Here is a 26,865-nt window from a genome sequence, read left to right as displayed (position 1 = left end):
TTTGTCTTGTCTTTGTCTCAGTATCTCTTGTTCTGTATCGTCTGTGATCTCTTCTGTTCCTTGTTTTTATTCTGTGGGTGTTCTTTGTCTTTGGAAAAAGGGACCGATGACCATGGCAGTCTGGTCCCTTTAATCCCCCAAACCAACCAATCTTGGGCCTGTTTCCCTTCATTCGTTCCAACTACGAAGTTCTTGGGGCTCATGTTCGACAGGAAACTCTTTGTCCTTCCATGTGTCTTACCTGCGCTCCCTCAATGGCACTTCCTGAGGTGCCAAAGAAACCACGGTCCTTCGTTCGTACCGGCTCTTTGTGTATGCTTCTGCACGCCTCTCCCTCTTACGCTGTCTCAACACTGTCCACCATCGTGGCATCCGTTCGGCCATGGACCTGGTTCACAGTCCTTATGCTGAAGCTGCTGAACTACCACTGTCCTACTGCCGTGACTTTCTCCTCAGCAGCCATGCATGCCGTTTGTCTGCCATGCTCAGAGCATGCCGTTTGTCTGCCATGAGTGGCCATCCTTCCTATGCCTCCTTCTTTGGTGATTCCTATGATCATTTGTTTGCTGTTCGTCTCTCTCCTGTGTTAAATCTTCATGTCTGTTTTCGCCACTTGATACGGTGGCATAACTTCACACTACCTTTAACTTGCCCGGTGAGTGTGAACTCTTAATCACTTTGGTTTCAAGAAGTGGCCCAAGTTAACCTTAGCCCACATACGCTTCCTAAGGTCACTACGCCAGCCTCGCTTTATCGCCTCCAGTTTTTACGAGCTTCAGATGGAACTTCGCGGTAGTCCGTTTGTCTACACTGATAGCTTTTGAGCAGACCTTGGGATCGGGTGTGCCTTCGTCACTGACACTCGTGTCTTTCGATATCGGCTTCCGGGACACTCCTCAGTATTTACAGTCGAGTTCTTCGCCTCATATGAGGCCACTGAGTACATCCGGTGACACAGCCTTTCCAATTGCGTCCTCTGCTCAGACTCTGTGCCCTCCATAATCTGTGTGCTGTACACTGCTCATACCTTAGTGCAGCGGATCCAGGATAAGTCACTTGCTCACTCTTTGCGGAGCGATTGCCCTGTTTCTGTGGGTCCCTGGTCATGTCGGTCTGCCAGGAAAAGAGGCTGCTGATGCTGCTGCCAAGGCTGCAGTCCTCGTACCTCAGTCCACGAGTACCTATATTCCCTTCGATGATCTCTGCGTTGCCGTCTGTGGTGGTGGCGGTGGTGGTGGTGTCCCTTTGGCATCGCCAATGTTCCTCCCTTCATGGGAATAAGCTTCGGGAGGAGATTATTGTAAGTCGGCTGGGTATTGGGCACTGCCTTTTTAGCCACCGTCATTTGCTAAGTGGCGCAACCGCACCACTTCGTACACGTTGCGCCCACTTTTCAACTGTCCGCCACTTCCTGCTCGAATGCCCTTTTTTGTAAAATTTACATTCCGTCTTGGGTTTGTCACCTGTTTTATCAGTCGGTTTAGCGAATGGCGCGGGGGCTGTCGAGTGCGTTTTACATTTCATCCGCCGAAGCGATATGGCGAAGGCCATTTAATATTTGTTTTGGACCTCCATTTCTGCATGGTGCTTTTTTAGCCCTTTTTCCACTTGCATGTTTTAGCTGTCTCCTATTTTCTTTATTGGGACTGACGTGTAGTTATTTAACTCCTCTCAGTTCGTGTTCTATAGTTTTGACTTAGGCGCATATGATCCCAGTTGTTTTTTGCGCCCTAAAGCAAAAGAAAACAAACAGGCTGCGTAGTGCCGTGCCTACAACAGTGCCAACTGTGTCCACCCTTCAGTATGGAATGCTCAGAGGCAGAAGCCTCAATGTAGTTACAGACTTGGGAAACAAGGAGACAATCTTGCCATGTAGATGCACGGGTGCTTCCTTCACCCAACTGAGTGATTTTGAAACGAATTAATTGAGGGCCTTCGAAGTCGGGGAATGATAGCTTTGGAGAATTGCCACACAAGTAGGAGAGGCTGCGTCAGTTGTGCAATGGTGCTGGTATCAGTGATCATGTGAACATTCTCGCATCTGTAGAAGAGTTTCTGGACGTCCACGTAGCACAGACACCCACGATGATCGTCGCATTGTAAGGGCAGCAATGCCAGATCGTACTACTACCACACAACAGATAAAGAGGGCTTGAGAGCCCGAGTATGTCAACACGAACTGTTGGGAATCCGTTATTAGCAGTGGGACTAGGGCATGCACGCATGTAGTCCGTCTTTCACTCACGCCACGGCTTCGAAATGCACGACTCGACTGGTGCCGTCAGAAAATCGCTTCAAGATGGAATGGCGCGCAATGGTCTTCAGCGATGAAAGCAGATTCAGTCTGCACTAAAGTGATGGTCGTTTGCATGTTCGACATAGAGCTGGCGAGTGCTGTCTTGTAGAGTGCATTCGTCCAAGGCACATCAGCCTCATCCCATGCCTTCTTATCTGGCGTAAGATAAACTGGAACTCTCGTTCACCTTTTGTTTTTCTCGTGGGGACCCTAACCAGCACTTTATTCGTGCAGAATGTTGTTAGATCCGTTGTCAAGCCTTTCTTGCAACTAGAAGGTGCAGTTTTGTTCCGAAATGATAACGTTACCCCCACACAACCTGTGAAACTCGACGTGCTCTGGAAGACGTGCAGCAACTTCTCTAACCATCACGATCTCCAGACTCGATTTGAGCACGCGTGGGATATGATGAGACGAGAAGTGACGCGGGTGACTCGTCAGACAACAACCCATACAAAAGTACATGAATAGAAAGAGAGCAAGACAGTATGCGCTATCTATACAATCGACTAGATGCTGGACTCAGCGCATGCATTGCCGCTCGTGAGGATAAACCACGAACTAATACGGAAGTTTCGGCATGGGTCGATACCTACCACCTCATAACCGCTTGTGCTTTTGCGATATATATATATATATATATATATATATATATATATATATATATATAAAACCATGTACGCCATATGCACTGTTACAACAAATCTTGAGTGCATTGGAAACCCCGAAAAGGGAGTACTAATTTTATTTTCCGGCAGTGTATCTGCTGTGAACATTAATGTAGTAATTCTCATGCTATCATCGACTTCATATATGTAGCCAGTTGCCTGATTCACACGTATATATCTTCCTCGGGCAAGTGCTCTAGCACCTGGGCTACCTAAGCACGACTCCCAACCGTCCTCGCAGCTTTACCTCCGCCAGTACCTCGTCAGGTCCAGAGTTCGAGTCTCAGTCCAGCACACAGTTTTAATCTGCCGGAAGTTTCCCATCAGCGCACATTCCCCTGCAGAGTGAAAATTTCATTCTGGTACTTCTTTATGTTTAAAAGAAATTATGTGACAGGAGTAACAGTTACTGAATATTGTTACAATTACTGCAAGTCAAAGCAACGGTGCAAAATTGATAGAATGAAGGGCATTGCATCGGTGTAGAATGGAATCGCCGATGCAGTGCAAGAATCCATTTACATGTACACAACTTTTAAGCAACATTTCTTCGTTAGGTTTTTGAACGTTGCTGATAGAGTAACGTCTGACCAAGAGTACTGCTATCGACTGTCAAGGTATCAAACACGGTTGTTGTATTCCGAAACATTCACCCAAAACAGTTTCGTGGTGTCGACATGCAGTTGTAAATCGTTAGTAAAAGTTAAGGGAACTACAGTTAACTTAAAACAATGATGCTGGACAGTAAGTAATATGGAAAGTCTTCAGAAAGAAGTGCATCTTATTTTACTAGACTGAAGTTCTGTTTGCGCTTCCTCTGAGTTGTACTAAAATTTCTTTTAAATTTTGTATTCTAAATACTTATTAGAGAAATGTTGAACAGAATAGTTTATGCAATGTGTTCAGGAAGACTAAAAGTAAACGTAAGATTAATTTAACAGGTGAAAAATGAAAATATTTAATTCTACATCAAATACATAATAGTTACACTAGTTTGAATTAGATTTTTTACTTCACGTAATACCATAAACGTGTAGTCATTCGAACGATGATAAACGAAAGCGAAACAGTGCTTCGTTGTGGGTGAAAAACTTGTCGATGTTAGAAATCTACATTCCATTCAAGTAATAACGGGAACGTGATGTACCAAAGGCAAACAATGCGATTGCGAAGAAAGAGGGTTTGATTTGAAACAGTGGCTCATAAAGCGTGTACCGCCAAACATGGTAAGAAGATTTGCTGTAATTTGTGAACAATTTTAGAATAGTTTTATTGTAGTCTTCTTGTGGCGCACTCTTTCGGATTTTCAAACACGCAACATCGGCAGTGACAACAGCGAAACTAATAGAAATAATAAATAAAACCTTACAAAGATTACCTACATATAAGAAACAAGTTAGATAGTGCATGCTTTTTAATTGTTTGCGTATGTGTTTATTTTCAATTCTGAGTCCTCATAGCATGTTGATCCTGACACGGTAATTCCTCTCAATTCAATCTTCGACGTACAAAGGTTTTTGAGGCATAACGCTTCCGTTTTAGTTCCAAACAGGATCCATTCTGTCACCGCAAGAATTTAACAAAATAAATTAAGAAACCCGGTTGGATTCCATTGGAACTATTGTACACTGCAACTGTGATGTAATTCAAATAGCAATAAGTCGTGACTCAATCTGTTCTTCATTCCAGATGTAAATTTGAGCTACAGTACAGCTATCGTCAGTGCATGTAGGTGAGTTATAGATTTAAGAGGCTTGCACGTGCACGTGTTATTACACGAAAGTAGTATCCACATGGCTTAATTCAAACACAGAATTACTCTATGTACCCCCTAAGGTAGTGTACTGTCTGCCTGATTAGTGTACGTGACTACATTCGTAAGGACTGATAACTATAATGTATCTGAAATCGAAAAATGCAGCACAGATTAAAATGTGACTCCTTGCTGACTTACTTCCTGTCTGAGTGTAAGGACACAGAAAACCCTAAAACACTACTTGTGCATCTGAAATACGAAACTATTTAAAGTTTAATTTTATTTGATGAGATTTCAGTTTTATTCACATTTTGTGTATTTAATATTTATAATGAATAGTTAGTGACCTATAATTTCCGGGGCACGTTCTTGTTTGCATAGTGACCCAAAGCTAAAATATCTAGGTGTCGGGATACATTTGCATTTATGTACGTAAGCTGTTTACTAACTGAATATGTTGCATGGCTTAATAACTATACTGTGGACGCTTAAAATTTTTGTTGAAGTTCCATCAGGTGAACTCGGAATGGAGTAGGTCATAGATTGAGTTGATCCGATGTGCCAGTTTGTCGACATTGTATATGACCTAGTGATCGGGGCAGGCAGAAGTATTAGCACCATTGTGAGAACTAGAAAGGCACTGTAAGATAGGACTATGTAATTCTGTGCCCGAGCACCTCAACAAAGTGAAACATCGACTGAACATCCGAGCTTCATGGCCTACTGAAATTACCACAGAGAGGCAAGGAACACTGAAAGGTCCGATAAATGAGGGCCCATATGGTCAGGTACTTAGTACTGTGAAAGAGGCAGGGATTGAGCTCTTACAAATGACGCAGCTTTCGGAGCATGTGACACATTCTGATGTGCTGTCAATCTGTCCCAGTCGAAGTATCATGCAAAATTAGGGTTGCAATGAAAGGGTCCTGTAGTCCCCTTTAATTACCATTTTATTTGCTTCACAGTGATACGGGACACTCTGGCATGCGTGAGTGAATGAATGTGGGTGTCTTTCATTTTGCTATACGGTGGCTTAGTTAGCTGCAGAGAACCAACCGCAGTCGTACAGAATGGCCAACCCTTGTAGTTTTCAGGTAGGCAAAGAGGTTTGCTCCACTTGTGTGAAAGTTACAGGTGTTAGGTTGGTGGCGGACGCCTCATCTCTGGTTCTACCTGGCCACGTGGTCGCGTGGGAGACGTTGGAGTGTGTGAGACGGACAGTCTGCTTGCAGCTCGCCGAGGGTCTGCAGCCGAAGTATCTTCGAAGGAGGATGAGTTGACTTAAGCGCGTGGCGTGTTGTCACAGAGGGAGGGGAGCTGTTAGTTACTGGCCTCGCGTTTCATCTAATAAGGATTGTTTCGCTGGGTCGCAGCAAGGTGAATTGCCCCCTCTGTTTATTGATTGGATAGCCACTGAATTGCTATTTATTTATTTAATGGGATAATAATAATTATTAAAAGGTGGCAATTTTATTTAAGCATTGATTTGACTCTTTCGAATGTTGCGAGTCAGAGATAGTGCAATGCTGCTCGCTTTGGAGAATACTCATTTTATAAGAATTATTTGGTTCAGGAAACACTTTTGCGATCACGGTTGCGATTTAGACGGGATTCGCGTAATTGTACTGATTAAAAGTTATCGTTTCCGAAAGACGCAGGTTCGATTAAAGCTGTGTGCACTTTTGCGCGTATAATGAAAATATTCATAACACGTCCCGTAACAAAAAGAAACATGCGAATCAGAACCGTGATCAAACGAAGAAAATACATAACATAAATGCTCTTCGCTGTTATTCACGACATGCTCAGATTAGACCTTGCAATTTTTAGTTATAGGAAACAAGACGTTACACTTGGGAGATATGTTTTGAATAGCTTGTATTTACCTTCTCTCTCTATTACCTTCCTTTTTAAAGCCTTTATAGCTTCACATCGATTAAGGAACTTTTCCTTCTCTACCGACCAGTACGAGAACAAAATTAAGACTCAACAAAATGTCTTACATCGAATTATTACATGCTTAACCCTTAACAATCACATATAGTTTCGTAGTACACACAATGCTAATTATTCCGTGCACTAGAAAGACTTTGATACACTGAGCACAAAAATGAAAATAATAAAATTATAATTACGTTTTTAATATCATGAATAATTCTTTGAATCATGAAAATGTTTGACATCGTCGTAATATTAATTTTCATCGTTGTAGCACTACAAAGGAATGCAAGGCTTCGGCAGACTTTGATTCCTAATGCAGACTTCGATCCATAAGAAAAACGTAACACATAGGTGTTGCGTATGTTTAATCGCCCTTGGTTCAGTGTGAATTTTTGTGTGCTTGCAACTGTGTCTGTATACATTCTAATCTTTTCCTAACCTTGATAGTTTTTCCCTCTTCGTGAACTTTCTTGTCGCAGTACTTTGTCCGTTGGAAACCATCCACGTGTGTTAATATTAGAGTATTATCATTTGTCTATTCAAATGTGTCCTTTGTAAAACGTTGATTGTTCGTGACTGCGTTGTTTGACGTTACTAAAATTTGGCCACAATACGTGGAAATGGTCTCCGCGAACCACGTGGGCACTCGAGTCTGTTGTTAAACATATAGCTTTACATAAATGTTTCAAGGAATAAATAATTTTGCCTCCAGTCTTCTCCAGTGTACTGATGGTTAGTCACCGTTACCTACGCAATTTACCTTGTAGTTTTTCTTGTTAGCCCATCCATAGCGTTTCCATGCGCACAGGTCCAATAATTAGTGTAGCTTTTTATTTAAAACAAATACTTTGGAATAGACACTTTTTTCCAGGAATGTTGCTGCAAGCTGCACCTATGCAGTGTTAAGGCACTCTTTACTTTACTAAATATTTGATTCACGTGAACAATGCCTGGATCACATTATTGCATCCCATTCTTTATCAATGATTTTACAATGAGCGTTGTTTTGTGAGTTTTTCTGATTAAAAAAAATAATTTTTTCTGACTCAGCGCAACCTCTTAATTGTCGTGTGGCTAGAGTTGGTGGCAACCGAATCTCTTACGTTGATTTCAATGTCAAATAGCCACGCAAACTTTGAATAAGAAAAAGCTCTTTTAGCCATCAGGATACATTCAATGTGCGCTTCACGCTTCTTACACATAACGACCTTCTAAGCACGCTACTTAAAGCAACGAAGCCACGACCATCCGTTCGAGGAAGTCAGCATGATACCTTATCGCTGACTTCAACACTGGGTCAGCCAAACCTGATGTATACTACAGCCATAGTCTGCTGCTGCTGGGTCATTGCGGATGAGATCAGTGAACGTCCAGACCCTCTCCTGCACTGGGTGAGTCCACATGACATACAAGCTATAATCTACATACCGACCAAATGAGGCTCGTATGCACAGCCTTTACCGCCATCGACAGACCACCTGAGTGCAGGACGGCATGATCATCGAGAGCGCTGAGATAGCTGCCGACTTGGGTCACTGGAGCATCTCCGGTGAATCACGCCTACTTCACTTGCTACCGACACCCGCTCTTGAAGCGGACAAAGCAGTGAAATAACATCACAAGCTCACAAGGCATCAACATTCTTTCAAAGCGTGTGCGCCTCGCTCTGGCCGCAGCTGAAGCTGTTACGAAGCTAAAACCTTTGCAAACCTTGTTTGAGAAATTTAATTACGGATTACGCTGTCGCATTGACGGCTCGGCTCTTGCACTGCACCACTCACTCCTACATTTTGGTCGATCTCCTGTTGACAACGTGACATCAGGGTCGGATTGTAGCAGATAAGATTACTATAAGACAAAACTCATCTGATTCAGACAAGACTCCTGGCGACACAGTCCTCTGCTTTTATTCCTAGCATACATACAAAGGTGTAAGTTATACCTCGATCGTAACGTAGTGTCGTTACAACTCATACGTACACAAGCAGCCTGAATGGTGGGCGTGTAAATAGAGGATGTATAATTGCCTACATATATTACTTGGTTATTGAAATAACAATCTAACATTTTGTATTTCGGTTTTCGAGACTAAAATACCTCGAAAAAGTGACAATGCACTTAATAATCATCCATAAAACATTCCATAGCATTTTATTTCCTCTTAATTACCTTCTATCCACAGCATAATTACTGCATTTATCAGGCCTCTTTCCCAATCACGTCCGTAAGCTGGACGCAAGTATCCTGAAAGTCCGAAACACTTCATGACATATTATGAGACGTTAAGTTGTTGAGGCATGTACTACGTTCCCGACAGTGAATCGTTGAACTTACACCACAACAAAGTAATTGCTGTAAGCAGTCGCCTACTGCAAAAAAAATCTCAACTATGGGCTTGGTCGAGGGATGTGTGATGCTGATATATAGGTAATGAATGATATCCTCAGCAACGGGTAAACATCCATATTTCTAAGAACGTTGTTAAATTACTAATTTAGAGATAGCGCATAAGGCTAGTTACGAATTAATCTGTCTGATAGTAACTATGACACTAATTAACATCACGTATCCCACAAATCGTCTGAAACTAAACAATGCTGTGTCATTCTCAGCCATGTGGCGTCATGTGAATGCCATACGGAGTGACGTGAGGCAATCACATGGCTCTCCGGCCCGCTGCCGGCTCTCCGGCCCGCTGCCGGCTCTCCGGCCCGCTGCCGGCCGTTCAACCTCGGCACTCACCTGCCCACTCTCTGGCTCACACTTCGTCGGGTTCTGCTAAATCTCGAGCCCAAAAGTCAGACACCAACACTTCGAAAAAAGAGCATACTCGTGAAGATTTTTTACGTACCCCAACTTCACAACCATCGGTTCCTCCCCAGTTCATCTCCTTCTCCGCCAAGGTGTGTCCCATCTACAGCACCACCTGGCGGAAATCACCCTCGACCGTCTTCTGTGTCGCCGAGGCGCACTGCTGGCGGCCGATCAACCGGCCGATCGCTGGTGCCAGGAGCTGCTCCTGAACAACCTATGGATCAGGATCTTTTGCCTTCGGCTGAATGCCATTCCATGCTGTCGGTCGCAAGCTCTGAGCAGTCGTTGAGTTGACAGCAACATTGGTCACATTCCTCCAATTTCTGTTCACCCTATGTCCGTTATCCACTGGAATATCCGCGGCATTCGAGCCAATCGGGATGAATTGTCGATCCTCTTACGATACTACTCACCGGTCATCTTCTGTCTTCAGGAAACAAAGCTGCGTCCCCACGACCGCTTTGTTCTCCTCCATTTTCAGTCCGTCCGATTTGATCTCCCTTCTGTTGAAGGCACTCCAGCCCATGGAGGACTCATGATTCTTCTCCATGATACTCTCCATTATCACACAATCCACTTAAACACTTCCTTCCAAACTGTCGCCGTCCGTATTTCCCTTTCTGGATAAAAGTTCTCTCCTTGTATTGTATACATTCCATCGTCCACACCAATGGCACGAGCTGATCCCCTTCATCTTCTCGGTCAGCTTCCACCTCCCTATTTACTGGTTGGGGACTTCAATGCCCACCACCCGCTTTGGGGATCTCCACATCCTTGTCCACGTGGCTCACTATTGCTAGACGTCTTCCACCAAGCGGATCTAGTTTGCCTCAACATTGGGGTCCCTACATTTGTCTGCCTCCACGACAAATTTATCCCATTTGGACCTTGCGGTCGGTACTGTTCCGCTAGCTCGGCGCTTCGAATGGTTCGCCCTCGATAATACACACTCGAGTGACCACTTTCCATGTGTCCTTAGACTGCAGACTCAACTGCCATATATGCGCCAGCGACGCTGGAAGTTTGCCCAAGCCGACTGGACACTTTTTTCGTCTCTAGCGACATTCGATGACCGTCACTTTCCCAGCGTCGACGATGAGGTCACACATATTACCGACGTTATTCTTACAGCTGCGGAACGTTCAATACCACGCACCTCCGAATTGCCCCGGCGCCCCCTAGTTCCTTGGTAGACCCCCCAGGGGGTCCACAACTCTTTCGTGGATACGTGCGTGGCGAGCACGGGGCCCCGAGCCATTGCAGCCTTCTTTCTCTCCTGGGCTGCATTTCCTTTCCCTTCCCCTCCTTTCCCCTCCATACCCCTTTCCCCTCGCCCTCTCCTCTCCTCTCCCTCTATTGGTGTCCTTGCTTATGTTGGCCCCCGCTATCCTCCTGGTTCTGTTGGTTTTACACTCTGGCTTTGTTGCGTAATCATCTCCTCCTTTTGGCATTCCTTGGTCCCCCTCTGGGGTTTGACCTCCATTCCAAAATTTCTCTTTCCGTAGTGTGAGCCATTTGGGGAAGAGCACCTTACCTAGTGTCTCCGACGTGTGCCCTCCTAGTATATTCCACCTTTTCTTCTACGTCGTTGTCTGATGCTAGGGTGCATAGCCAGCACGGTAGCCAGCCCGTGTGGTGGGGTCGCTATGTACCCTTTTGGTTGAGCCCCCTGAACACACAGGGATCACACTTCTGATACCTGAGCTGTGACCTCCTCATGCATGCCTTGGAGTGGTTGCTTGTCATCCTGGAGCATCGGAACTCCCGGCAATGGCCGCCGTGCCAGACGGCCCTTGCTGTGGCTGGGTGGCGCCCGTGAGGAGAGCCCCTGATCGGAGTGGGTGGTATCAGGGCGGACGCTATGCAGATGAAACGCATAAGGGTCCAAACCTCTGGCCGCTCTTCTGCGGCCGTCTCTCTGCGTGGTACTGATTCCTCAAGTGCTGCTTCTCTTGCCCCTTCGGCCTTCCCTTCCGTGGCTACCCCCTGGGAGGAGGGTCAGGCCCGTCGTCTAGGGGCAAAACCTTTCCCCCGTTATCTAGTTTGCACCAGGACTGATGGAGATACTTTCACCGGTGTCAAACCCTTATTCTTTGTGGAACACATTGAAGACAAGTTCGGCGAAGTGGACTCCCTGAGCAAGATGCGGTCGGGTTCATTACTGATAAAAACTGCTTCGGCTGCCCAATCTGCGGCCCTTCGTGCCTGTACCCATCTTGGCACAATTCCCGTGTCCATTACCCCTCACCAGTCTCTAAATATGGTACAAGGTGTGATTTTTCACAGAGACCTCATCCTTCAAACTGATGAGGAACTTCGGGACAATCTCGGACGGCGGGGTGTTCACTTTGTTCGGCGTGTTCAGAAGGGTCCTAAAGATAATCGTATTGATACTGGTGCCTTTATCCTGGCCTTTGAAGGGGATACCCTTCCTGAGAAAGTTAAGATTATGGTCTATCGCTGTGATGTGAAGCCGTACATCCCACCTCCTATGAGGTGTTTTAAGTGCTTGCGTTTTGGCCACATGTCTTCTCGCTGTACCCAGGACCCTCTCTGTGGTGACTGTGGACGTCCACTCCATGAGGGGAGTCCCTGTGTTCCCCCTCCTGTATGTGTAAATTGTCATGGTAGTCATTCTCCACGTTCAGCAGATTGCCCAGTCTATAAGAAAGAAAAAAAGATACAGGAGTATAAGTCTCTTGATCGTTTAAGCTACACAGAGGCCCGTAAGAAATATGCACGATTGCACCCTGTGTCCATGACATCTAGTTACGCCTTGTTTACATCTTCATCCCTTCCTCCTCCTTCCTTACCCCCGTCCCGGACCCCTCTCCTTCCCCCCTCCCCTGCGGCTCCCACACCTTCTCCTCTGGGCGCCGCTCCCCCTCCCCAGCCGGAGAAGTGTCCCACTCCTTCGGCGTCTGCCGGTCAAGGGCGCCTCTCCCGGGATGCCCCTTCCCGGCACCTTCCCGGCACCTTCCAGGTCAAAGGTCTGCTGCAGCGCGGCGACCGCGAGAGCCGCGGTCTATCGGCCCCCAGGTCGCCCGGTCTCTTTCTGTTCCTGATCTTGCTGCAGCTGGCTCCATTATGCCACACAGCCCTCCTCGATCTCAGCCTGAAAAGAAGAAGAAACATAAGTCCCGGGACAAAGAGCCTCTGGTGTCACCGGAGGTCCCTTCCCCGGCTTCACAACCGGATTCTGACCTGTCGTTTATGGATGTCGCCCCCTCCTTGTCGGTGACAGGTGGGGACCCGGCGGTATGACTGGATTTAGCGTGTTCAGCCCTCATTTAAACCATCGTTCTGTGGTTCTCCAATGGAATTGTAATGGCTACTATCGTCACCTTCCGGAATTGAAATCCCTTCTTTCGTCCTACTCAGCAGCTTGTGTGGTTCTCCAGGAATCTCATTTTACTGATGCTCACTCACCGACCCTCCGTGGGTTCCGTGTTTTCTGTCGAAATCGGGTCGGACCCTTGCGGGCTTCTGGTGGCGTTTGTACGTTGGTCCGTACAGACATTGCTAGCACGTGGATTCCTCTCCAAACTACATTGGAAGCAGTTGCTGTTAGGGTCTACTTAGACTCTGCAGTCACAGTATGCAATCTTTATCTCCCTCCTGACAGGACTCTTACACCTGCTGCCTTAACCACCCTTCTTCAGCAACTTCCTCCTCTCTTCCTCCTCCTTGGGGATTTTAATGCTCATCATCCTTTGTGGGGCAGTGCCTTTCCATCTAGACGAGGTCTTCTTATCGACCAATTTATTGCAGACCACGACCTGTGCCTTCTTAATGATGGCTCCCCTACTCATTTCAGTGCTGGTCATGGTACCTTTTCTGCCATTGATCTTTCTCTTTCTTCTCCCTCTCTCCTCCCTTCATTACACTGGTCGCCACACGACGACCTTTGTGATAGTGACCATTTCCCGTTGATTATCACGCTCCCTTCCCGCTCCCCGATGGAGAGGTTACCTCGTTGGTCTTTCCACCGCGCCGATTGGCCTCTATATACTGCACAGGTCGAGTTTTCTCCCTCTTTGTCGGGTTGTATTGATGACGTCCTACGTGACGTGTCTGACGCGATTGTTCGCGCTGCTAACCTTGCTGTCCCGCGCTCATCTGGACAATTTCGTCGTCGGCAAGTCCCGTGGTGGAGTACGGCCATTGCCATTGCCATCCGTGATCGCCGTCGAGCTTTGCAACACTTTAAGAGGCACCCATCTGTAGCCAGCCTTTCTACCTTTAAGCGCCTTCGCGCTAAAGCCCGTTATTTAATCAAACAGAGCAAGCGGATATGTTGGGAACGATTCGTTTCTTCCCTTGGTTCCACTGTCCCTCTGTCACGGGTATGGGCTACACTTCGCTCTCTCCAAGGTTGCCATCGGCAGTCCACCCTCCCAGGCCTTCACCTCCCAGATGGCATTTGTACGGACCCATTAGTTCTCGCAGAACATCTTGCGACCCATTTTGCAGTGGCATCAGCGTCGGCCTCCTATCCAGCTGCTTTCCTTCATCAAAAACAGCAGGCTGAAGCTGTCACCTTATGTTTCACCACTTGTGAGTCAGAATCTTACAACGAACCTTTCACTGAATGGGAATTTCTTTCTGCTCTATCTGCTTCTCATGATACGGCTCCTGGCCCAGATTCCATTCATAACCAGCTGCTTCAACATCTCAGTGCTCCACAACGGCACCATCTTCTTCGGGTGTTTAACCGTATCTGGCTCCAGGGTGACTTCCCTTCTCAGTGGAGGGATAGCATTGTGGTTCCTGTCCTTAAGCCTGGTCAGAACCCCCTATCTGTTGACAGCTATCGGCCAATTAGTTTGACCAATGTTGGTTGTAAGTTACTTGAACGGCTGGTAGCCCGTCGGCTCACTTGGGTCCTCGAATCTCGGGATCTATTGTCCCCTTACCAGTGTGGCTTTCGAGAGGGACGATCTCCAATCGATCATTTGCTTCGCTTGGAATCCGCAGTTCGGCAGGCTTTTTCCCAGCGCCGCCATTTGGTTGCCGTGTTTTTTGACCTTCGCAAGGCCTATGACACGGCCTGGCGCCATCACATCTTACTAACCCTTCATCAGTGGGGTCTTCGGGGCCCACTCCCGATTTTTATCCGCCAGTTCCTGATCCATCGGTCATTCAGAGTTCGAGTTGGTACTGCTTTTAGTTCTCCACGGACCCAGGAGACGGGCATCCCACAGGGTTCTGTCTTGAGTGTCCTTCTTTTCCTCATTGCTATCGATGGACTTGTGGCATCTGTCGGTCCCTTGGTCGCCCCTGCCCTGTATGTGGATGATTTCTGCATTTGGGTTAGTTCCTCCTCGATGCCATCTGCAGAACGGCAGCTCCAGGTGGCTATACGGCGTGCCTCTGCATGGACCCTCTCCCACGGGTTTCAATTCTCTCCTTTAAAATCGCGGGTGGTCCACTTCTGTCGCCGTACTACGGTCCACCCTGATCCAGAGCTCTATCTCGCTGCACAAAGATTGCCTGTGGTTCCACAGTTTCGTTTCCTAGGTCTTCTTTTCGACAACAAGCTCACTTGGCTGCCCCATATCAGACTCCTGAAGGTAGGATGTTTCCGTAAACTCAATGTCCTTCGCTTCCTTGCCCACTCCTCCTGGGGTGCGGACCGTTCCCTCCTCCTCCGTCTTTATCGTGCTCTAGTTCTGTCACGTTTGGACTATGGTTGTCAAGTTTATGGTTCAGCTGCTCCTTCCACGCTGCACGTGCTGGATCCAGTCCACCATCGTGGTATCCGTTTGGCCACCGGTGCCTTCCCTACTAGCCCTGTTGATAGTCTCCTGGTTGAAGCTGGGATCCCCCCCCTTTCTGTTCGGCGGTCCCAGCTTCTGGTGTCTTATGCCCTTACTATCCGTTCTTCTCCCGCTCATCCTTCCTATTCTATCCTGTTCCCAGACCATGGGCGTCGCCCGCCTGACTCCCGCCCTCGGGCGGGTTTACCGGTTGGGCTGCGCCTTGCGTCTCTTACCCGTGATTTTCGGCTTTCTTCTTTGTCCTGTCTTCCTCGCTCCCTCCCCTCCACCCCTCCTTGGTTAGTTCCTCGGCCTCGAATTCGGATGGATCTCCGCCGCGGTCCGAAAGATTCCATCCCCCCGGTGGTGTTCCGTTCCTTTTTCCGCCAAATTTTATGGGAGTTTCGGGATGCTGTTGTTTTTTACACTGATGGTTCTAAATCTGCTGATCATGTTGGGTATGCCTTCACGTCCTTTGTTGGAACGGAAAATCATCTACTGCCACCCTAATGTGGGGTGTTTACTGCGGAATTGATGGCAATTTCCCGGGCCCTTACCTTTATTAAACAATCCCAACACAACCGCGTTTTGTTATGTACGGACTCGATGAGTGGCCTTCTTGCTATTGACCGGTGTTTTTCGCGCCATCCCTTGGTCTCTGCCATCCATGACCATCTCGCTGATCTTCACCGTGCTGCTTGTTCCATTGACTTCCTATGGGTCCCGGGCCATGTGGGTATCCCGGGTAATGAGCTCGCTGATCATTTGGCTGGGGGAGCAGTTACTTACCCCCCGTTTTCTGTAACCCCTCTTGCAGCGGATTTACGGCTTCACATCAAATCCCACTTTGCACAGTCATGGGCCAATTCTTGGGAGGCTACTCCACTGTCTAATAAACTTCATGCCATTAAAGTGAATCCAGGCCCATGGCGTTCTTCCTTTCGCCTCTCCTGCAAGGATTCGACCACACTGTGTCGTCTCCGCATTGGCCATACCAGGCTGACCCATGGTTTCCTTTTGCGTGATGAGCCACCCCCGCTATGTGGTTGTGGAGCCTTCCAGTCAGTGGCCCACATTTTGGTTGAATGCCCCCTTCTTTTGGCTCTGCGTGCTAAGTACAGACTCCCCCACACTTTACCTTTGATGTTGGCTGACGATTCCCGGATGGTCTCTCTGGTTCTAGGTTTCCTCCGGGAGAGTGGTTTTTATTCTCAGTTTTAAAGTTTTTAATCTCCCTCTGGTGTTGGGGCAGGGCGGTGAGTGTTTGGGTGTCTCCCACTGTAGGCAGTGTTCAGGGATTCCCAATTCACCTCCCTGACCGGAATCCTCTTTTCTTTCCCTTTTACTCTGTTTTCACCCCTTCTTTTTAAGGCTTGGTTAGTTTTTCTGTTCCCATACGTACTTTCTGCATTATAGCAGTTGTACCTTTTAAGTCACAGGTGGTCTTGCCTATGCTGTTTCAGCATAGTGGTGGGTTCGTTCTCTTGCCAACTTCCCTCATTTGTTTTTACTAATGACAACGTGACTGCCCTTTTACGTTTCCCCTTTATCCGTTTTATTTTTCTGACTATACTGAGATGTCCCGTTAGCAGAATGGAGTCTATTTGAAACATGGGACTGATGACCTTGCTGTTTGGTCCCTTTAACCTCAAACAACCAACCAACCAACCATCCTTGGTGGAACGAGGCATGCCGTGACGCAATACGTGAGCGGTGACGTGCTCTCCGCGTTTTCCGCCACCATCCTACTTTGGCCAACTGTATCCGCTATAAGCAGTTCCGTGCGCGATGCCGTCGTGTCATCCGCGATAGCAAGAAGGGAAGCTGGGACTTCTTTACTAGCTCATTTAATACCTTCACTCCCTCCTCGGAAGTTTGGAGTCGGCTTCGACGGTTCTCAGGTGCGCCTAGTTTCTCCCCAGTCTCTGGGCTCACTGTCGCGCATGATACATTAGTGGACCCCGTCGCAATTTCTAACTCGTTGGGTCAGCACTTTGCTGAGATTTCGAGCTCTTCAAATTACCCGCCAGCGTTTCTCCCGAAGAAACGTGCAGCGGAAGTGCGACGTCTCGCCTTCTCCTCTCAAAATCGCGAAAGCTATAATACTGCTTTCTCCATGCGGGAACTCCAACATGCACTCTCTTCTCGCTCCTCCGCCCCAGGACCAGATGTTATCCACGTCCAAATGTTGCTGCATTTATCAACCCATAGTCTGCGTCACCTCCTTCGCCTTTATAATCGAATTTGGACCGACAGTACTTTTCCCAGACGATGGCGGGAAGCTATCGTCGTTCCTGTTCCGAAACCTGGAAAGGACAAACATCTCCCCTCTAGCTATCGCCCCATTTCTCTCACGAGTAGTGTCTGTAAGGTTTTGGAGCGTATGGTGAATTACCGTTTAGCTTGGTGGCTGGAATCCCGCAGTCTTTTAACACCTGCCCAATGCGGATTCCGAAAGCATCGTTCTGCAGTTGACCATCTTGTTGCTCTCTCCACTTATATCATGAACAATTTTCTCCGGAAACGCCAAACAGTAGCAATATTTTTTGATCTGGAGAGAGCATACGATACCTGTTGGCCCCCCAGGGGATCCACAACTCTTTTGTGGATACGTGCGTAGCGAGCACGGGGCCCCGAGCTAATGTGGCCTTCCTTCCTTTCCGGGCTGCATACGTTCCCTTTCCGCATCCTTCCCCATCCCCTGTCTTCACCCCCCCCCCCCCCTCACCTCTGGTTCTTTCCTTCACTTTCTCTCCCTCTGGGAGTATGGTTTGCGCCTACGTCCGGAGACGGACGCTTGTAAATGTACCACATTCTTCTTCTTCCTTGCTTGTATGTCTTCTTCCTTCCTTTGTCCTTCTCTTTTCCTTACCTCTTCTCTTTACCCTTTTCTCCGCTGCGGCGTTTGAGACCCCCTCTTCTTTCCTTTCCCTTTCTCTTTCTTCCTCCCTGTGCGTGTCTGAAGGCCGACCCACGCACTTCCATGCGTAGCCGGTGACGGGGTAACGCGTAATTCCCCGCCCCGGGTAGACAGGTAGGACACGTACGTACCCCGTGGTAAAGGCCAGGCCCAGGGAGGGGTGATTACCCGAGCTGATACCTTCCGAAAGTGCCGATTGGTCCCTCCGTCCGTTTGTCGGGAGGTGTGACCAGAGGTGTGAACAATCACCTAAGGCGGGTGTGCCCTCGGTGAGGGCCCCCACAAGGGAGGAGCGCGCCATCGGAGACGCCGGTAATCATGGGGGATTCTTCCGCAATGGTTTCCTCACCTTCCACTATGTCTGCTCACAAACGTAAGTTCACTGAGTCTTTGCCACAGACGGTTCTTCCATCGTTGCCACAGTTCCTTGTTGTTTCTCGGTCTGACGAAGGTCACGACTTTTCCACGGTCAACCCTTTCATTATTCAGAAAGGTGTCGACGCAATTGCGGGTCCTGTAAAGTCTTGTTCCAGATTACGGAATGGTACCCTGTTGTTAGAAACACACAGTGCCCTCCAGGCTCAAAAATTGCTGCGTACTTCTCTGCTCCACACCTTCCCTGTCCAGGTGGAACCGCACCGTACCTTAAATTCCTCGCGTGGAGTCGTTTATACACGCTCCCTCGATGGATTGTCTGACGAAGAAATTCAGCACTACCTGTCTGACCAGGGCGTCACCGCTGTTCATCGGGTTATGAAAAGGGTTGACTCGAACATCATTCCAACCCACACTGTCTTCTTGACATTTGACAAAGTTCAACTCCCATCAAAAATCAAAGCAGGCTATGAGATAATTTCCGTTCGCCCTTATGTCCCAAACCCTACGCGTTGCTATCGATGTCAGCGGTTCAATCACACCAGCCAGTCCTGTTCCAATCCAGCCAAATGTGTTACGTGTGGCAAGGATGCCCATGAGGGTGCTTGTCCACCTCCATCCCCTCACTGCATCAACTGTATGGGTGACCACGCTGCTTCCTCTCGAGATTGCCCCGTTTTTAAGGATGAAAAGCTCATCCAGGAAATAAGAGTGAAGGAAAAGGTGTCGACCTTTGCTGCTCGAAAGTTACTCGCCAGTCGACAGCCCACCGTGCCTCAGAAAGGAAAATACAGCACTGTCCTTGCTTCTCCTCGGCCAACAAAGGAGGCGGCCACGCAGACTTGCGACCTCACATTTAGTACCACGGTCGTCAGATCGGCCAGCGCAAAGATCGCCCGTTCAACCTCACCTCTTTCGCCTGCCCACTCTATGGCTCACCCTTCGTCGGGTTCTGCTAAATCTCGAGCCCAAAAGTCAGACGCCAAGTCTTCGAAAAAAGAGCATTCTCGTGAAGAGTTTTTACGTACTGCAACTTCACAACCATCGGTTCCTCCTTCATCTAAACGTCATACCTCCAAGAAGGCTACAAAGAAACACAGTTCCTCTCCTTCTCCGCCAAGGCGTGTCCCAACTACAGCATCACCTGGCGGAAATCGCCCTCGGCCATCTTCCGTGTCGCCGAGGCGCACTGCTGGTGGCCAGTCAACTGGCCGATCGTTGGTGGCAGGAGCTGCTCCTGACCAACCTATGGATCAGGATCTTCTGCCTTCGACTGAATGCCATTCCATGCTGTCGGTCGCAAGCTCTGAGCAGTCGTTGAGTTGACAGCGCCCTTGGTCACGTTTCTCCATTTTCTGTTGACCCTATGTCCATTATCCACTGGAATATCCGCGGCATTCGCGCCAATCGGGATGAATTGTCGATCCTCTTACGATCCTACTCGCCGGTCATCTTCTGTCTTCAGGAAACAAAGCTGCGTCCCCATGACCGCTTTGTTCTCCCTCATTTTCAGTCCGTCCGATATGACCTCCCCTCTGTTGAAGGCACTCCAGCCCATGGAGGACTCATGATTCTGCTCCATGATACTCTCCATTATCACCCAATCCCCTTAAACAGTTCCTTCCAAGCTGTCGCCGTCCGTATTTCCCTTTCTGGATACACGTTCTCTCTATGTACGGTATACGTTCCATCGTCTACACCACTGGCACGAGCTGATCTCCTTCATCTTCTTGATCAGCTTCCACCCCCCTATTTGCTGGTTGGGGACTTCAATGCCCACCACCCGCTTTGGGGATCTCCACATCCTTGTCCACGTGGCTCACTATTGCTAGACGTCTTCCACCAAGCGGATCTAGTCTGCCTCAACACTGTGGTCCCCACATTTTTGTCTGCCTCCACGGCAAATTTATCTCATTTGGACCTTGCGGTCGGTACTGTTCCGCTAGCCCGGCGCTTCGAATGGTTCGCCCTTGATGATACACACTCGAGTGACCACTTTCCATGTGTTCCTCGACTGCAGCCTCAACTGCCATATATGCGCTCGCGACGCTGGAAGTTTGCCCAAGCCGATTGGACACTTTTTTCGTCTCTAGCGACATTCGATGACCGTCGCTTTCCCAGCGTCGACGATGAGGTCACACATTTTACCGACGTTATTCTCACAGCTGCGGAACGTTCAATACCACGCACCTCCGAATTGCCCCGGCGCCCCCCAGTTCCTTGGTGGAACGAGGCATGCCGTGACGCAATACGTGAGCGGCGACATGCTCTTCGCATTTTCCGTCACCATCCAACTTTGGCCAACTGTATCCGATATACGCAGCTCCGTGCGCGATGCCGTCGCGTCATCCGCGATAGCAAGAAGGCAAGCTGGCAATTCTTTATTAGCTCATTTAACACCTTCACTCCCTCCTCGGAAGTTTGGAGTCGGCTTCGACGGTCCTCAGGCGCGCCTAGTTTCTCCCCGGTCTCTGGGCTCACTGTCGCGCATGATACCTTAGTGGACCCCGTCGCAATTTCTAACTCATTGGGTCAGCACTTTGCTGAGATTTCGAGCTCTTCAAATTACCCGCCAGCGTTTCTCCCGAAGAAACGTGCAGCGGAAGTGCGACATCTCGCTTTCTCCTCTCAAAATCGCGAAAGCTACAATACTGTTTTCTCCATGCGCGAACTCCAACATGCACTCTCTTCTTCTCGCTCCTCCGCCCCAGGACCGGATGGTATCCATGTCCAAATGTTGCTGCATTTATCAACCCATAGCCTGCGCTACCTCCTTCGCCTTTATAATCGCATTTGGACTGACAGTACCTTTCCCAGGCGATGGCGGGAAGCTATTGTCGTTCCCGTTCCGAAACCTGGAAAGGACAAACATCTCCCCTCTAGCTATCGCCCCATTTCTCTCACGAGTAGTGTGTGTAAGGTTTTGGAGCGTGTGGTGAATTACCGTTTAGCTTGGTGGCTGGAATCCCGCAGTCTTTTAACACCAGCCCAATGCGGATTCCGACAACATCGTTCTGCCGTTGACCATTTTGTTGCTCTCTCCACTTATATCATGAACAATTTCCTCCGGAAACGCCAAACGGTAGCAATATTTTTTGATCTGGAGAGAGCATACGATACCTGTTGGAGGACAGGCATCCTCCGCACACTGTTCTCTTGGGGCTTTCGAGGCCGGCTGCCCCTTTTTCTTCGCGAATTTATGGCAGAGCGCACATTTAGGGTGCGGGTGAACACTACTCTATCCCGTACTTTCTCCCAAGAAAACGGTGTACCCCAGGGCTCCGTGCTGAGTGTTGTACTGTTTGCCATTGCCATTAATCCAATTATGGATTTTCTCCTTCCTGAGGTCTCGGGCTCCCTCTTTGTGGACGATTTTGCGATCTACTACAGCTCTCAACGGACCAGCCTTCTTGAAAGACGTCTTCAAGGATGTCTCGATCGCCTCCACTCGTGGAGCATCGATACCGGCTTCCGTTTCTCACCCAGTAAGACCGTTTGTGTTAATTTTTGGCGACGTAAGGAGTTTCTTCCGCCCTCCTTACATCTAGGTCCTGTCAACCTTCCGTTTTCCGACGTCGCTAAATTCTTGGGTCTTATGTTTGACAGAAAACTGTGCTGGTCCTCCCACGTTTCCTATCTTTCGGCTCGCTGTCTGCGTTCCCTTAACACCCTCCGTGTCCTGAATGGCACCTCTTGGGGAGCGGACCGAGTGGTCCTTCTCCGCCTCTATCGCGCCTTAGTGCGCTCGAAATTGGATTATGGAAGCATAGTCTACTCCTCTGCTCGGCCGTCTATTCTTCGGCGTCTCGACTCTATCCACCACCGTGGATTACGTTTAGTGTCTGGAGCTTTTTACACCAGCCCTGTGGAAAGCCTTTATGCTGAGACTGCTGAACCTCCGCTATCCAATCGGCGAGCAGTCCTTCTGAGTCGTTATACTATCCATCTGTCTTCCATGCCTGCTAATCCAACCCATGACATTTTTTTCGACGCCTCCTTTGATGTAGGGTATGCAGGCCACCCCTCCTCCCTACTACCACCGGGAGTCCGCTTCCGTCAACTGCTCCATTCTCTTTCCTTCCGCTTTCCTAAAACCTTCTTGACAACTTGGGGTACAGCACCGCCTTGGCTCCGTCCCCGGATCTGCCTGCTCCGTGACCTTTGTCGATTTCCCAAGGATGGTACCCTTTCACTTATTTATCGTCGGGCATTTGCTGCTCTGTGCGCAAATGACAGACGCCACATTTATTTACACCGACGGCTTAAAAACATCGTTTGGTGTAGGGAGTGCCTATATTGTTGGCGACACGCGAAATCACTTTCGGCTTCCCGACCAGTGTTCGGTTTATACTGCGGAGCTTTACGCTGTTTTCCAGGCTGTCCACTACATCCGCCGCCATCAGCGGATACAGTACGTTATCTGCTCAGATTCTCTCAGCTCTCTCCTCAGTCTCCAAGCTCTTTACCCTGTGCATCCTCTGATCCACCGGATTCAGGACTTTCTGCGCTTGCTCCACCTGGGGGGCGTCTCGGTGGCGTTCCTCTGGCTCCCGGGACACGTTGGTATCTGTGGAAATGAGGCGGCCGATATTGCAGCCAAGGCTGCAGTCTCTCTTCTTCGGCCAGCTATTCAATCGATTCCCTTCGCCGATCTACGGAGCGTTTTATGTTGTCATGTTGTTAATTTATGGCACGCGCATTGTTCGACATTTCCCCACAATAAATTGCGGGACGTGAAAGCTCTTCCTTGTGCTTGGACCTCTTCCTCCCGAACGCGTCGTCGGGAGGAGGTAATTTTAACTAGACTCCGGATAGCCATCGACATCTTTTAAGCGGAGATCCTCCCCCACTCTGCCCCCACTGCTCTCAGCTGTGGACTGTACGACACATTTTAATTGAGTGCCCCTATTTTACTCCGTTACGCGCACGTCTACGGCTGTCGCCTGATATATCGTCCATTTTAGCAGATGACACGCGCTCGGCCGATCGCGTTCTCGAGTTTATTAGTGCCAGTGAGATGACGTGAGTCATTTGAGGTTTTTTTTGGGGATAACCAACCCCTTTCTGTAGTGGATTTTTAAGCTTTCCTTCTGCTTTTAGTTTCTCCAATTTTTTGAGTTTCGTTCCCATTGCTGCTGGTTTCCATTTTCGTTTTTTACGGTTTCCTAAGTCACGGACCGGGCGCTAATGACCATAGCAGTTTTGCGCCCTAAAACCAAAACAAACAAAAATCAAGCATGCACTCTCTCAAAATGCAAGTGACGTCCAGTTGATGTTAATTCGTTTGTTTAAACATATTTGTATTCTCTGTATACACCTTGAAGACCATCCTGCAGAATGTCTTCTATCGATGAGTTATTGGTGTTCGACTGCGATGAGTTTAACAGCTGTGTGGTTTGCAAACATACAGCCGAGGACTGCTCCATAGCCTCCTACATGCGGAAGAGAAGCGCTCATTAATTCTCGAACATATGAACAAAAAATACTGTCCTCCAAATAAACTCTGCGCAGCGAGATGCTATAACAATGCGTTACTCATCTCATGGAAACATCTGCTACTGTTGGAACTCCTTGCCTTTTCTAAAGCCTACATATAAGCTCCCAGCTCAGAAGAGATGACTGCCTCTCATCCAGCAGGGTGAAGAACTGATATAGAGTTCCCCGCTAGACTACACTTTGATAGGTTATGTGGTCACATCATTCAAGCAAGAGGAGCGCAGCTTCACGATGACGTAGGTGGCTTATATATGGACAGGACTGAGCAGCTCCTCGATCTGTTCCAGTCAGTCAGTCAGTCATGTTGAAGCATCACTCGCTGCAGCAGAATAAGAGGAAGAAAGAGCAGAATAGTAAGTCCCAATATTATTATTATTATTATTATTATTATTATTATTATTATTATTATTATTATTATTATTTCTGTGCCAACGGCATATTATGCTTATGAATATTCGTCTTTGTCCTGTAGTTGCACCCATAACGTCAGCATCGGCAGGTTCCAACCTGCCCCATTCCACACACATGAAGACCTCAGACCCGTCCACACAGGCTCCTGTAGCGCAGCTTCTACAGCATGCTGGAGCAGGACAGCTAGGTGTTAATGTCGGCGTGGGAGGCTACGCCTGATACAGCTTCACAGTACTGGGCTCCTTCGTACGCACCATCTATTGATCATTTCCCAAGAGACTTGCCGCAATCAGTGCAAGAACACCAGGCTAACCTCGCTGGTGGTGATGCCGTAGATGAGAAGATACCGACCTTCCAGTGCACCTCAAACTTTACTATTCGCCTCAAAATATTTAAGTTATTGCTTCAAAATGTCTTCATGTAGGACTTGAACTTTCACAATACGGTAGTCTGTCAACTGTTCTAGTGCTGGAAGATGTGCTCAAAAATATTAAAGTGAAATTTTCTGATTATGGGTGGCATGAACTGTGTCGTGTAAAACACTGGTCAAGAAACATGACTACCGAATATTATCCATCTCAATCCTACCAGAACATGTACTGCGGCACTCTGAGTATTCTGTCAATATATGATGCTATACTAAGAATTAAAAGTGTGGATGGTCATAGTATTTTCATGCACCACTCGATTGTTGATAACTTCTTCACTGTAGACATAGCTGTAAGTAGTACGTTAGACTAAATAAATGGTGTCCATATGTTCAAGCAGTATACAGTGATATCAACTGGCTTCACACATGTACCATCCACATAGAAGATATAGAACATTTTTAGTACCTGTATAACACCAGTGCCAAAGTCTTGTGCTATTCCTAAAACAGGTGTTGAAAATGTTTAAGTAAAATTTATTGATGGAATACCGGACTATTGCAATCCACCACTAACATTACAAGACATATGTGATGAATTCGAAGCATACACGAAGCAGCTATTTTCCAAATACTGTACTTCCGCTGCACCATTTCAAAAAGAATCAGTTAATTTTTTTTCAAGCTGATCATATTTCCAAAGATTTTAATAAATATATTTTCTATGAAATTTGTGAATGTTATTCAAGACAAAATGTTACCTACGTTAGTCTATATGACAGCCTTCCCTTTAAATATACCACTTCGAGGTCACTCTATCGTGTAGCCGTTGTAGCTCAGTTGGTAAGGTGACTGCGCTACAGTGGCCACACACACACACACACACACACACACACACACACACACACACACACACACACACACACACACACACACATTGTTTAGCATGTTTAGCATATAAAAGCCTATTGCACGCCAGGACCTAGCACAGTAGGCATCATGGCAGGCTGGGTGAAACAGCTTCGCCGCAGGGACTTAGTTGTAAGTGATTGGTCCTGTGATAATGACAAAGAAGAGAAGACCAATAAGAATAGACCACTCCTTCCTGACAGCATACGAGCGATAATTGTAGGCCCTTCCATAACAAATGTCCTCATGGCTCTGTTAATGCACATAGATGGAGTCCGCTTAGAGCACCTTCTCGTCGTCTCCAAAACACTCTTTCAGCCCAAGTCCCAGTTACTGAAGAAAATATTAGATGGATTACAGGGTGTAACGTACAGAGCATTCAGTAAAAGCGACGACATCCCTCCCACCTGAGGAGGTAAAGCCTAACACTGTATTCACATTAGACGATGTCGCTGTTGAAAAGCAGGATCAAATCCGTAAATATTTCTGTTTTCGCCGTCATACGAGTGTTGATGTATTTTACGAGTCAGGCATTCCAGGATCCCATAACAGTTGGTTCGGGATAGCGCCAACCTCATTATAGCATTCAAACAAGACACTCTCAATTTAAAGCACATTTACCATGCTCACGTAGGGACCGACTTGTCATACAATAAATTTGTAAAGATATGCGCTGATCGTTGGAATCACTCACAATATAGGTTTCTCGTTATTGATAAAACTCGCAAACTGAATGATGGTAGGCATAGCCGGAACTTCCAAGACTTTCTCCATATATAAACGCGCAAAACAGCTTAGTTCGTCAGTTGACACTACAGCATGGACAAATTTGCACTCATGGTGCATGCTCAGTCTGAGAGGTTAGGTGTACAGATACAGGATGCTCACATGTACACCGATATCAAATTTAACAATCTTGAGGCGAGACTCGTTAAGGTTCTAAGGGAATTAAAGGACACTCTGAAATTCATTGTGATTAACCAAAACCAGATAGCGAACAGAATTAGCACAATTGAGTCGCAGATAGAAGCTGAGCCTGTTGTTACTGAAGAAGGTAGTGTAGAAAACAAGAAAAAGAACAACGAAGCATATATACAACCACGTGATAGTCACAGCTCTGATTAACATCCTTAGAGAAGTCGACAAAGCATAG

The 26,865-nt window shown here is 47.7% G+C and overlaps 1 protein-coding gene across 1 annotated transcript in view; it reads right to left on the bottom strand.

Annotated features, from left to right (window-relative positions):
* The window catches only part of LOC124620184 (vicilin-like seed storage protein At2g18540), a 163,553-nt gene that overhangs the window by 54,219 nt on the left and 82,469 nt on the right, over positions 1-26,865 (bottom strand). The window lies entirely within an intron of this gene.

Source organism: Schistocerca americana, chromosome 6 (assembly GCF_021461395.2).
Source record: "Schistocerca americana isolate TAMUIC-IGC-003095 chromosome 6, iqSchAmer2.1, whole genome shotgun sequence".
Lineage (NCBI taxonomy): Eukaryota > Metazoa > Arthropoda > Insecta > Orthoptera > Acrididae > Schistocerca > Schistocerca americana.
Note: the sequence above shows the minus strand (reverse complement) of the source record. Positions and strands in the feature narration are given on the sequence as shown.